Source organism: Tyto alba, unplaced genomic scaffold (assembly GCF_018691265.1).
Source record: "Tyto alba isolate M040663 unplaced genomic scaffold, T.alba_DEE_v4.0 Super-Scaffold_18, whole genome shotgun sequence".
Taxonomy (NCBI): domain Eukaryota; kingdom Metazoa; phylum Chordata; class Aves; order Strigiformes; family Tytonidae; genus Tyto; species Tyto alba.
Genome location: NW_024881280.1, coordinates 68,998 through 82,984, shown reverse-complemented (window position 1 = coordinate 82,984; position 13,987 = coordinate 68,998).

The following is a 13,987-nucleotide window of genomic DNA, read 5'->3' as shown; positions in this document are numbered from 1 at the left end:
CCACTTTTCTTCCATTCTATCCTAAACCATTGCATTTCTCAGATATGGTAGAAATCAGTATGTTGTCCAAAATGAACAGTTTAGTCCTCTCTATTTGCCTAGATTTAATATGTCCAGTCAACCTAGTGAACTAAGAAATTCCTTCCAGTACTTAAAAGGGGGCTATAAAAAAGAGGGGGAGGGACTCTCTATCAGGGAGTGTAGGGATAGGATGAGGGGGTACCAGTTTTAAACTGAAAGAATGTAGGTTTATATTAGATATAAGGAAGAAATTCTTGACTGTGAGTGTGGTGAGGTGCTGGCACAGGGTGCCCAGAGAAACTGTGGCTGCCCCCTCCCTGGAAGGGTTCAAGGCCAGGTTGAACAGGGCTGGGAGCACCCTGGGCTGGTGGAAGGTGTCCCTGCCTGTGGCAGGGGGGTTGGAACTAGATGGTCTTTAAGGTCCCTTCCAACCCAAACCATTGTGATTCTATGATTCTATGATTCTATGAAATAAAACTCTGTGCTGAATTATTTATCAAGCAGTTACCTACTTTAGCTACTAACTTCATCTGTGCAAATATATTAATCCATATATACTAGGTGTATTTGTGTTTTTGAACCTAAAAAGAGTTCACTGCAATTATTTATCACTGTTCCTTGTGCTATATTGTTGAGTTGCAATTGATTGATTATATGATACCAATTCTGTTATTTGGCAGGATTAATGTATTTTTTATTATAATGAAATTTTTGGGAAAATATTCACTTCTGTAAAATTCAAATTTACTTTCAACAAATTCTCATGCATGGAAGTTTAAATTTTCTTCTTATTAACCTTCATGAAGATGAAGTCAAACCACTTTTGAATTTGAAAGAAGCAATTCTGGAAAGCGTACAATCATTTGCTGAAGTACCTTAATTTGGAAATGCAAATGACTATTTGTGGAGAGGTTTCTATAGTGCTTTTGCACACATCTGTACAAACATTGGTTTAATTCTTCAAAGCAGTCAATGACATACATTTGTACATATACCAATAAAAATTAATGTGCAGTAAGTGCCCTTAACTTCTCCATACATCAACTTTACAATAATTAGTTAGAATGAAAGGTGGTATATGAAAATTCAATTGCAGGTTTTGAAATAATCATAGCTGTTTGGTACTTTTATGGGAACAGTTTAGAGAAAATCTAATCCCCCATCTTAATCTTCTCCCGGTGCAGTACAATTGGGCATCAATAGCTCAGGGTGAGTGTGGGCCAGGTGCCCCCTAGTCACAGCTGCCACCACATAGAAACCTCAGCACTCCTTGCCTAAGTGCTTCAGCCACTGAACACAATGCACTAACTCAGCACACAGTTATTCCAGATATTATTAACTATTTGGCTGGACATACAGCATAAAATGGTTAGGGAGTGGTCTATTTCAGAACAGTTTACCTGATAAACATCTGAAGGAGTCTTAAAAAGGGTCAAGTGATGTAAATTGTTAGTGTTGGAACTCTAATGAGGCCAAGATAATTTATTCCAATCAGGTCTGCATATGATTTCAGCTAGGAATGAAGGTTACTCAGTAGTTTCCCCAATGCTTATTAATGTTATGTAAAAACACCAAAGTAACTTAATACAGTCCTCCCCTAGCAGATTTTGCTTTTATTTCTAAGACCGAAGTACCACAGTAAAACATACAGCGCCATTTCTCATATGGTGCCTCCCTGACCACTGAAGTATCTACACACAATAGAATAAAAATCCTAAATGTCTCTAACTGTGGAAACAATTTACCTAACAACGTTGAAAATGCTGATTCAAGTGACAATTCTTTAAATCTCAAAACAGAATGCAAAAATTTATTTGGAATCAACCTTAGCATCATTACTGAGGTGCTCAACTAAGAAATATCACACCTGTTCCATCTATCAATCATCCTAAGCTGATGAACAGCAGCAAAGTCTGTAAGTGAGGCACAAGCAGCACATAAGACGATGAATCCTCCATGAAGCATGCAATTCAGCACCAGAGCATCTTTGTAATTCGGGATTTTCTCTTGCAAAAAAGCATCTATGCTGAATCATGTCTTTTCAGTAAAAATCCTGGCTATATTGTGTAACAACACAGATTTTTATACTTGGCAGTGAAATCTGGGCTCAGCCTGCATTTTGTCATGTTTGAAGCAAGAGTTGAACCTAGATGTCAGAATTTCCACTTGCCAGAAAAGTGCCTTAGTGTATTCCATCAATAAAAGATACACATTTTACTAACTGGCAAAAGGATTTTAGCTGATTGGTTATGCCTCTAGACATCACATAAATAAAAGAGTGTAATTCTGTAATTTAGGAATTACTGATTCCCACCCCCACCCATTTCTAGCCCCGTGGAAATTTGGAGGCCAAGAACTATGTTACAAACCACAGCACCAGCCAAATCTGACAGGAGGAACCTCAGCTCTCATGGCCTATTTGCTGTCTCACTCCAGAAAATTCTGGCAAACCTTAACAAAACCCTGCTGTAGGTTATTAGCTACCCTCTGTCACAAATTTCAGTATAGGCATTGCAAATTGCTGCTTCAAGCTTGAAAAAAAAGAAACAAACCCCAACTTCTGGTCCATTCAGAACTGTCTTTGAAGGTGCACTCTACAAGCTCAGCAGACAGCAAGTTTGAGTGGCCTGATGTTGAACAGCATACTTTGAAAGGTCAACCCGTTTTCCTGGAGGCACAAGGTGAAAAATGTGCACATATTCTAATGACATCATAACATCCAGCAGCATTGTCTCCAAGCTGAGTTACAGAAAAATAATTAGGCAGAATTATTTTTATAGACATTTCTTATTGCATTTTCCAAATTATGCAAGTTCTTCTTAAAGACAAAGTAAAAATTTAACTGCAATATTACCTTTTTTGGATGTATTTTAGTAAACAGGGCTATAACCAAATTATAGTATTGTACACGTGCTGTCACTTCACAGAATATAAAACTGTTAAAACAAGTTTTTAAGCAAGATTTAATTTGAACTGAATGTTGAATTTAGAGTGACATTCTCACACTGATGATTTTACAAATACTTATTTCTTCTTATGGAAACAAAACACTAAAATTACTAAAGGAAACAGTCTCAGAATAAAGTCTGCTATTTATCTAGTGATAATCCTGTGAAGGAGGAAGATGTCTCCCTTAGCAGCACCTTGAGGTAGCCTTTTCAGCATTATTTTATCCAAAGAGTTTGAGTATAGATACTGTTGTCACGTAAATATTAGAGACATTTTAATCTGAAATGGTAAGCCAAATCAGCTTGGGAACAGAGAGGAATTTTATTTCTCACCTCCAGACAGATTCTTGGTTGTTCTCCCAGCCCAAACCCTCCATGGCATATGGAAGATCCCATAAGGAGAGGGCAGCAAGCGTCATGCTCGCCTATACCTTGATTTTAGCAAATGAATTTGACATCTGCACAAGTACTTGCATGGGAGAAGGAGAAAATTAAGATCTGCCTATTATGTTTCTCAGCAGGATAATTTTACTTCTGCTGATCTCTTTATTGCTGCCACTGAATGTCTCCAGGACTAAACTCACTCAGCTCTCCCTGTCACCCACTCAGTACAGATAACCTCTGCCTACTTTTGAAACCTCAGTGGTAATCACAGCTCCCGCACTCCCCAGCCAAATGTGGTTTTTGTTAGAAGATGCTTACACAGGGTTCTGAAGCAATCAATTATTCTCTCATCCATAGAGAAACAGAAACACAGAACAAGAGCAGTAAAAGTCTGAGAAGTACAGGCCAACTTCCATGTCATGCCTTCAAACATGCAGCATCCACAGACTCCTTTGCATTTCCAGACATGTGAAGAAGGTATTTCCATCCACATCCATAAAAAAAAAAAAAAAAAAAAAAAAAAATCATCAAGTGCAGTTCCTGAGCTACAGCTGTTATCAAGGCACAGTGTGACAACCAACATGACATCAGATATGAAGAATAATAATATTTTGGGTTTTTTTACATTTTAGTGAACTCTCCTTACATTAAAAGGATGCAGATATTAATTTTATTCTCAATTTACTCTGGTATTCCAGTGGGGCCACTTGTTCAAAAAAAGAGCAGTTCATCTTTTCACATTCTTAACAGCTATTTAAAAGACAGCTGATGATCTGCGACTCTGGGATAGTCCAGCAGAAGCTACAGTTGAGTTAAAAGAGATGTGTGCTATGCAAAGCTCAGCTCTCTACCAAAATCCCAGAATCTTGGCTGCTCATAACATTTTCACACATGCTCCTACTATTTAGCTTGGAAGTATATCTTCTTTCAATTTGCAAGATCTTTACATACTATGATCAAAATGTAATAAAAGGAGATGAAATTTAAATAATCCTCATTAAATATTATAGGTAGGAAAACCTTTCCACGTGGCATTTATCAAAACAGCTTTTTCTTAGACATAAAGTCACAAACATCATTTAGTATATTTAGCTTTTACTCCAGCAAAGTTCCTCTGAACAACTGTAAATTTCAGGAGCTCAGTCTAAGTAGTTGAGAGAGCTTGTAACAATGGCTGGATTTTTTTTCCCAGCAGTTACACTTTTTCACCCATAGCACAAGAGTACTCCACACCACCTCTGAAAAGATAATTTATAGGCAAGTGATGCTTAAACAATAATTGTACCAGCACAAGAGAAGACTCCACAATGCCTGTCAGGTCCAAGTCCATGATTACTTGTGTCACACTATTTCTGTAGCTGTAACAACATCACTGATGAAAAATGACAATTCTAAGGCTAAGACAGTTCTTGGCATTCTATATGTCTGAAAATGTTATGACTATGAATATGATGTGTTCACCCATACATCAGAGCTCAATAAGCCAATTCAAAATAACACACAAAATCTGTGAGCTTTCAGTGTTTTTGAAATCAAACCATTTTAAAGTACTTAATTACTCATTAAAAGACTCTGCTACCTACTGCTATGCTCTAACAGAGGTTTCTCTAGGCTGTCTTTTTATAAAGTGGAGAAATTATATTTATAAAGAATACAGCTATTTCCCAGCGCAAGAAATATTTCTGCATCCAGATGTATGTACTAAATCTGGCCCATCAGTGCTGTCCCAGAGGAAGAGGAAGAAAAACCTCTGACTATAGATCTTTTCTCTCCCTTAAGACTATTCAGCCCTTACCTTAACCCTAAATGTAAACCTAACCCTAACCTTATTGTAATCCTAAACCTGATAGGCCTTAACACTAATCTAAAATTAATATGCCCTAACTCAAACACTAATGGACCCTAGCCCTAGCCCTAACTCTAACCCTAATGGCCCTAACCCTGATGGCCCTAACTCTAACCCTAACAGACTTTAACCATAAGGCTAAACATAACCTTAACAGCTCTAACAGTAACTTTAACCTCAGTGCTTACAAACCTGAACCCTCAACCTAATGGCTGTAAAAATTAACCTTAGTGTCTCTAAATGTTACCCTAACACTAAATCTAATAGACCCTAACCCTAAACCTAACCTTAATCCTAAATCAAACAGACCCTAAAAATTAACCAAAATCAATATAGCCCTATCCCTAACCCAAACCTCTAACTCCCATCCTAATCATAACCATACTCCTCCAACCTAGCCAGAGCCCAAGTTCAAAAGAGAAATTATCCTGTCTTCCCACACAGAAAGTGCAAGTATTGAAAAACATTGCTGGCACTCAACTTCCCTTAGCAGCCTATTCACAACCCCACCAACACTGGTGTTCTGCACTTGCTCTACCACCTAACTCTATTCCTCACCAGAGCCCAGTAACAAAACAGCTAGCCACCACCCAGGCCTCCACACAGAAGTGGCCAGTACTAAGGGCTGTGTATAATACTCAATATTCTTTGGCAACAAGTTCATAGCCCTACCAGTACCGGAAGCTCTGTGCTTGTTCTGACACCTCCCTCACTTACTGCCTTGCTTTAGCCAGAGCCCAGGTCCAAAAGAACAAACTTCTAGCGAAGGTTCCCACACAGAAGCAAGGCAGAACTGAAAGTTTGTTCTTGCTCTCAATTTCCCTGAACTTGACCAAAAAGCACTGGCATGTTCCTCAGCTCTGACAAGAAAGCATTTGGAGAATGCCAAAAAGACCGGGAAGCCACTCAGAGGAGTCTGAGTAGAACACAAAGTGCACCAGGAGGAATATAAGTAGCACAGAATGGCATTCAGAAAGTAATTGATGGCCCACTGATACCAATGAAATGCATTCCAGAGATTACAGGCTACATGAAAAGGTTACCATTGGAACCTGGACTGCTCTGAAAGTCTCCCAGGGAACCTGAACTGCACTGATGTGCACTCAAAAGGTTGCTGAATTGGAGAGAAAAGCACTCAGAGGCCACAGGCTACACTCAAAAACATGCAGGGGGCCCTGTATTGCACTGAAAGACACTCAGCAACAGTTTGTCAGTACCAACAAGCACTCATAAAGTACCCTGGAACACACAGAAAGATACCTGGAGATTGCAGAGCTGCTCTGAAGGACGCTTGAGGACCCTGGCAGTACAAGATGGCACGCAGCAGCTCTGCAAAGCCACCAAAGAGCAATTGAAGAGACTTCGACACCAGCAAAATTCCACCAGAGGCTGCTAGCTACATGAGAAGACACCTGGGTGACCCTGGACTGTTCCAAAAGGCACTTAGGGAACCTGAACTGCACAAAAGGCACTCAGAGGATGATGAAATTTGGAGAAAGAAACTGAGCAATGTTTTGATAGTACCAACAGACAATTGGTGGCCCCCAGACTGCACAAAAAGGCACATGGAGGATGCATAACTCTTACAGAGGACACTTGGAGAACACTGGATATCACAGGGTGGCATTCAGCAACCCTTTGACAGTACTGAAAAGCACCTAGAGCTTCATCTGGACTGCACTGAAAGGAGGTCCTACATTCCCCAGAAATCAGAATCATAGAATTGGGAATACCAGGTTGGAAGTCATCTCAAGGATCATCTGGTGCAATCTTTCTTAGCATGGTCTAGACAAGATGGCCCAGCACCCTGTCCAACTGAATCTTTAAAGTCTCCAATATTGGGGAATCCACCACTTTCCCGGGAAGATTATTCCAGTGACTGTTCTCATTGTGAAAAATTTTCCTCTTGTGTCCAATCGGAATTTCCCCAGGAGTAACTTGTACCCATTATCCATCATCTTTTCCATGTGACTCCTTGTAAAATTGGAGTCTCCATCTTCTTTGTAGCCACCCTTTAAATACTGGAACATGGTGATAAGGTTTCTCCTAAGCCTTCATATCTCAAGGCTGAACAAGCCCCGTTCTCTCAGCCTTTCCTTACATGGCAGGCTTCCCAGTCCCCTGATGATTTTTGTGGCCTTCCTCTGGACCTTTTCCAGCCTGTCCACAGCTTTTTTGCACAGCAGGGACCAAAACTAAACACACTATCCCAGGTGTGGCTTGACTAGTGCTGAGCAGAGTGGGATAATGACCTATTTGTCTTTGCTGATGATGCTCCTGCTGATGCAACCCAGCACCCTGTTGACTTGCTTTGCCACAGCAGCACATTGGTCACTCATATTGAGCTTGTTGTCTACCAAGACCTTCAGGTCCCTTTCCACAGAGCTTCTCCCCAGCCAGATACATCCCAGCCCGTGCTGTACTTCTGGAATATGTTTTCCCAGGTGCAAGACCTTACATTTGTCTTTGTTGAACTTCATAAATTTCTTGTTAACCCACTCTTCCAGCCTGTCCAGGTCTTCCTGCAGGGTGGCTGTCCCTTCCGAAGTATCCACTTCCCCACTGAGTTTGATATTGTCAACAAACTTCATCAGGGGACACTTAATCCAATTATCCAGATCACTTACGAAGTTATTAAACAATATTGGGCCCAATATCAATCTGTGTGGGACCCCACTTGTGGCAGGTTGCTAGCTTGAGAAGGAACCTTTTCCCCCCATCCTCTGGGTGTGGCCTGCCAGCCAGTTCCCCATCCACAGCACAGACCATTTGTCTAGGCCATAATACACCGGTTTCTCTAAGAGGAGGCTTTGGACAACTGTATCGAAAGCCTTGGAGAAATCCAATTACACAATGTCCACTGCTCACCCCACATTAACTGAGCAGGTTACTTTGTCCTAGAAGGCCATCTGGTTTGTCAAACACAATTTACACATTCTTGATGAATCTGTGCTTGCTTTTCCCAGTCATGTGCTTCATTTGACTTGTGACAGCCCCCAGGAGGATTTGTTCCATAACTTTCCCAGGGACTGAAGTAAGAAAAGCACTTGGAGGCTCTTGGACTTATTTACTTACTTATTGTCCCCAGAGCTGCACACAAAGACACTCAGAGCACAGGTCACACAAAAAGGCTCCCATGGGACCCTGGACTGAAAGACACCTGGGGAACCTGGAGGGCCCCAAAAGTCACTCAGCAGTGCTCTGATGGTTCTGATGGGCACTCGGAGGTCCTTAAGCACACAGAAATGCACTTGGAAGACACAGAACGGCCCTGGAGGCTATTTAGATGACCATAAACAGAACAAAAAGGAAACTGGTGCTACAGGAAAAGGGATTCAGGGGACCGTGGGATGCACAGAAAACTACAATACTCTGCTAGCACCAAACACGCTCAGAAACCACTGGAGTGCACTGAAAGGCACTTGGAGCCCCCTGATTCCACAGAGCGGCACTGTGAGGATGCTGAACAGCCCCAGAGGATGCTTGGAAGAATATAGGCAGACAGACAGCAGTGGTAGGTGTGGAGTGGCTGGAAGAAAATAGGCATGTTGTGAGTGATCCAGACCGAGAGGCCTCACAACTGCAGCTGTTGTGAAGGACATATGCAAGGTTGAAAGAGATAATGAAATTGGGGTTTTGAGAAACTGTCTGTGTTGCAGAGAGGTAAGGAGAATGGAATGTAAAAAACAAGATAACAAAATGTAGAAACAGAATGTAGGTACAGCAGAGCAAGGCGTGTGAACAAGCAGCTTTAACCTATTAGCAACCAAAACGTAATGCATGCGCTTTGTGCTAGTGTATAAATTGCTGTGTATCCTTTAATAAAGTGGCATTAACTTGATCACATTGATCGTTGTCCTGGTTCGTGCATGTTGTGTCCGAGACTTTCATGTCAAGTGGCACCCGAACAGGGACCCTCTCATCGATGCTTGCTGGAGCAGAAGAGACGGTGCAGAGGGTGCAGAAGCCAGCTGTAGCAGGCACTGCCCCGGTGCCTGGAAGACACTAGTGCAATCGTTGGAATCTCGCCCTGATCAGGTGAGTGGCTGGGGAGGAGGTGGGGTCCACGCTAAGAAAAGAAGAAGCGGCAGTGGTTAAGCTCCTCCAACATATACTCTCTAAGAGAGGATTATCTTATGATGAGGGAATCCTGAGGAAGATTCTGTCATGGGATCGGCAGTGTGGATTAATCCCCTCAGTGACCGTGGCTTCCGAGCTGGTAACTTGGGACAAGATTGGTGCGGCACTGTGGGAGGATATTAGCTCAGGCTCCAAAGAGAGTGTGAAATTCTCCACAATGGGAAGGCTGATACTAGAAACTCTGAAAGAAATGAAAGCAGAACAGCAGACCACCACCTCCGCTTTTGCTGCCCTGTCAGTGGAGGCAGAAAGTTCTAAAGAATCCACCACATCGATGATGTTTGCAGGGCCTATATTTCCAAAAGCAGCCCCAGAAAAAGGGAGCAGGGCTGCTCTGCGTGCAGCTCCAGTGCTGTCGCCTTCATCTAGAAGGAAGGACCTGGAGCAGGCATCCGCGGCAGATCCTTCACCCCCCACCCCCCTGAAGCCCCCAATGAATTCACCACCACCCGAGTCCCTGATACCAAGTGCAGGGAACCAGTCGCCAGAACGAATCAACCCGCCTCTAACCATGTCTTCACTGCCGTCAGCCTGATCACTGCATGAAGAGCACTGTCATGGCTTGGGAGACACACAGCTGAGAGAATTAACGAAAAAATTGACACAGCTTGAACTGAAAATGCAGGAACTGTCTCAGCCTGTTCCTACGGCGCTGCCGCTGCCCCCTCCTCTCCCTGCTAATCCCTTTTTCCGAGGCAGTGCGGGGGGGGGTGTGGGGTGGTCAAGTGGAAACATTAGTGATCGGGCTGCCGCTGCCGGTGAGGGCAGTGGGAGGCACGGCTGGTAATAGCAATCCAGCACATCAATGGCGGGGAGTCATTCAGGATGCAATAATTGAGGGGCAATTTAATCACCTTGGGCCAATGACATTCCCGGTGGTAGCAACTCCGCAGGGCAATGAATGGGAGGCCTTAGACTGGAAAATGATAAAGGAAGCAAAATTAGCAGTTACCCAGTATGATTTGAAGTTGCCATATACTAATTCTGTGATTCAGCATATCTTTACAGAAAACTTACTAACTCCATAGGACGTGCGCATGATTACACAGACACTGTTAACAGCATCTCAGCAATTACAATTTTTTCAATGTTGGCAAGTGGCCTGTGAAGCTGCAGTGGCTACACCGCATCAGCAAGGAGATCCCTTACATGGGGTACAGTCCCAGATGTTTCTGGGGTCAGGTCCATTTGCCAACCCTGATTGACAAGCGAAAGTAAAAATTAACACAGTAATAGAAACAGTCTGATGTGCAAAAATTAATGGGTGACATTCAGTGGGTTCGTAATATCTGTGGAATTAGGAACGATGATCTGAAGACATTGATGCCGCTCCTGGGAATGTCCGTAAAAGCTCAGGAGCGCCATCAATTGGATGAGGATCAGCAACAGGCATTACAAGTGATCACCAATAAAATAGTAACGTCTTATGCTCACAGGTGACTGGATGATAAGGCCCTTTCCCTTATGCTAGTTAACTCTGGGGGTGAGCATGAACACCCACTAGGGCTTATTATCCAGTTGAGTGAGAAAAAACCCAAACTTATGGATTTTAGAATGGATATTTCTCCCCTTCCAGCCCAGAAAAACAGTTGTTACATGCCCTGAACTGTTTTCACATCTTATCATTAAAGGGAGACAGTGAATTTTAGACATCTCAGGCCTCGAACCTGCAATCATATATGTACCTGTATCTCAGTTATATTTGGACTGGCTATTAACTGCTTTCACAGAGTTTCAAATAGCAGTTACTGATTTCATAGGAACTATCACCAACAGTTATCCTTCAGACAAGCTATTATCATTACTATCCCATCAACACTTTGAAAATATACCTATGTGATCAAAGATTCCAGTTAAAGGGCAAACTGTCTACACTGATGCTGGACACAAATCTTGGAGAGCTGCAGTCACATGGAAAGCAGGGGACACCTGGAAACACAAGATACTCCCAGGGGTATCTGGAGATTCCTTACAAACTTTAGAACTCTGAGCTGTCATCTGGGTATTTCAACACTGGTATCAAAAACCTGTTAATGTAGTATCAGATTCATTGTATGTTGTGGGTACAGTTCAACGTTTAGAACATAGCATGGTGAAACCTGTACGATATCCTGTATTACATACTCTGTTGTTACAATTTCTGACACTTTTGAACCAACGTCAGAAAGAATATTTTATTGTGCATATTCGCAGTCATCAACAATGTGGAGGTCTTGCGTTGGGAAATGCTCAGGCTGATCAACTTGTCTCTCCAGCCTGGACAGACCCTGTCGTGAAAACCTTTGAGCAAGCCAGGTTGCCACATGAGTTTTTCCAACAGTCAGCAAAAGTGTTGACTAAGCAATTTCACATTCCTGTAGCTGATGCTAGTGGAATTGTTCAATCCTGTCCTGACTGCCAAAAGGTAGGGACCGGCCTAGGTTTGGGGGTGAACCCTCGAGGACTCCAGCCTCTACAACTTTGGCAGATGGATGTAACGTATATCCCAGAATTTGGCAGGCTTAAATATGTGCATGTCTCAATTGATACCTTTTCTCTCACACTCTGGGCAATGGCACAAACTGGAGAAACAGCGTGACAAGTAATTAAACACATGCATGCTGCAATTATGGCACTGGGAGTGCCTGCACAAATTAAAACTGATCATCGTCCAGCCTATATCTCTAAAAAATTTACTAATTTTTGCCAACTCTGGGGTATACGTCACATTACAGGTATACCACATTCCCCACAGGACAAGCCATAGTGGAGAGAGCACAGCAGGCCTTGAAAGCACTTTTGCAAAAACAGAAAGGGGGAGAGGTCTTGGCTACTGCAGAACGATTTGCAAAAGTGGTATATGTGTTAAATTACTTACGACTCACAGGTGATAGGAATGAACCACCAGTAGTAATACATAGTTTGGGTCTGAAATCTGGTATAAATCAGTGTGGAAACAAAGTTTTTGTTCAATACAAATATGCCGCTAGGGCAGAATGGAAAGGACCTCCGGAACTAAAAATGACCGGTCGAGGGTATGCTTGTGTTGTTACAAATACCGGCATCAGGTGGGTTCCGAGTCAATGGGTGCAGCCTTGGAAAAGGGAAGTCAGAAAGGATGATGCAGAAAACTAATGAGTTATTAACCTGAGGAAGGGATTATGCTTGTGTATTTTTTAATCACTCTTATAACAATACTGCTCGCCGAGGCCAAAGTGTTAATGCAACTAACATCATTTATCGCAATGCTACTGCATGGTATAATTATACCGCACATAATTTTTCAAGATCCTCTGTTGTTCCTCTTGCGCTACTTCCTGGTGTGTTTTTAATCTGCGGAGATTGTGCCCTGGGAGGCATTCCATTCAAATTGAAGGGAGGTCTGTGTAGCCTCAGATACCTCACGTTATTAGATAACATTGAATTTCGGAGTACAGGTGAAATCTTTTCAGCCTCCATGTTGGCACCAGGAGTTGGTGTTGCAAATGCTTTAGATACTTCAAATAAATTAGGATGCTGGCTTAGTAAGCAAACTAATGCTACTTCTTTAGCTGTAAGTGGTCTTTTAACTGATGTTGATAGTGTTACGCATGCTATATTGCAGAATAGAGCTGCTATTGATTTTTGCTTTTAGCACAAGGACATGGTTGTGATGAGTTTGAAGGGATGTGTTGTATGAATCTATCTGATCATTTGGAGTCCATTTTTAAAAGCATTCAACAGTTAAAGGATGGAGTTAAACATCTGACAGAAAGTAATGACCTGGATTGGTTGACGAAAATATTTAAAGGATGGGGACTATCAGGATGGTTAATCTCAGTGATCAAAACTGTAAGGGTGGTTTTCTTGATTGGAATAGTTGTGCTTTTAATGCTGCAATGTCTCATCAGTCTCCTGCAAAGGGTCCTGCAGAAGACTGTCGGTGCAGCATTGTTAGCACAAACACAAAACGGGGTCTGGATCGCTCAAAAACAGAAATGGGGGTTTGTGGAATGGCTGGAAGAAAATAGGCATGTTGTGAGTGATCCAGACCGAGAGGCCTCACAGCTGCAGCTGTTGTGAAGGACATATGCAAGGTTGAAAGAGATAATGAAATTGGGGTTTTGAGAAACTGTCTGTGTTGCAGAGAGGTAAGGAGAATGGAATGTAAAAAACAAGATAACAAAATGTAGAAACAGAATGTAGGTACAGCAGAGCAAGGTGTGTGAACAAGCAGCTTTAACCTATTAGCAACCAAAACGTAATGCATGCGCTTTGTGCTAGTGTATAAATTGCTGTGTATCCTTTAATAAAGTGGCATTAACTTGATCACACTGATCATGCATGTTGTGTCCAAGACTTCTGAGTTAGGTAGGCCCTTTAGTTCCTACCAGAGAGTCCATCGTAAGCCAGATAGGTGGAGTTGAATGCAATATACATTGACAGACATTGATTTCAGCTAGTGCATCTGTGACACTTCGCTAACAGGGTATCAATATCCACATTCTGCAAAACAAACTTAATTCACTATTTTATGTGAATCAAATTTTGCAGAACATATTTAGAATATTAGTACAAAGTTCCAAATTAAGAATTTTGAAACCCTGACCCTTGGGCCAGAAGGTCAGTGAGGTCTAGTGATCATAACATTATCCACAGAGTGGATTTCCCCCACAGTTTATGATATGGG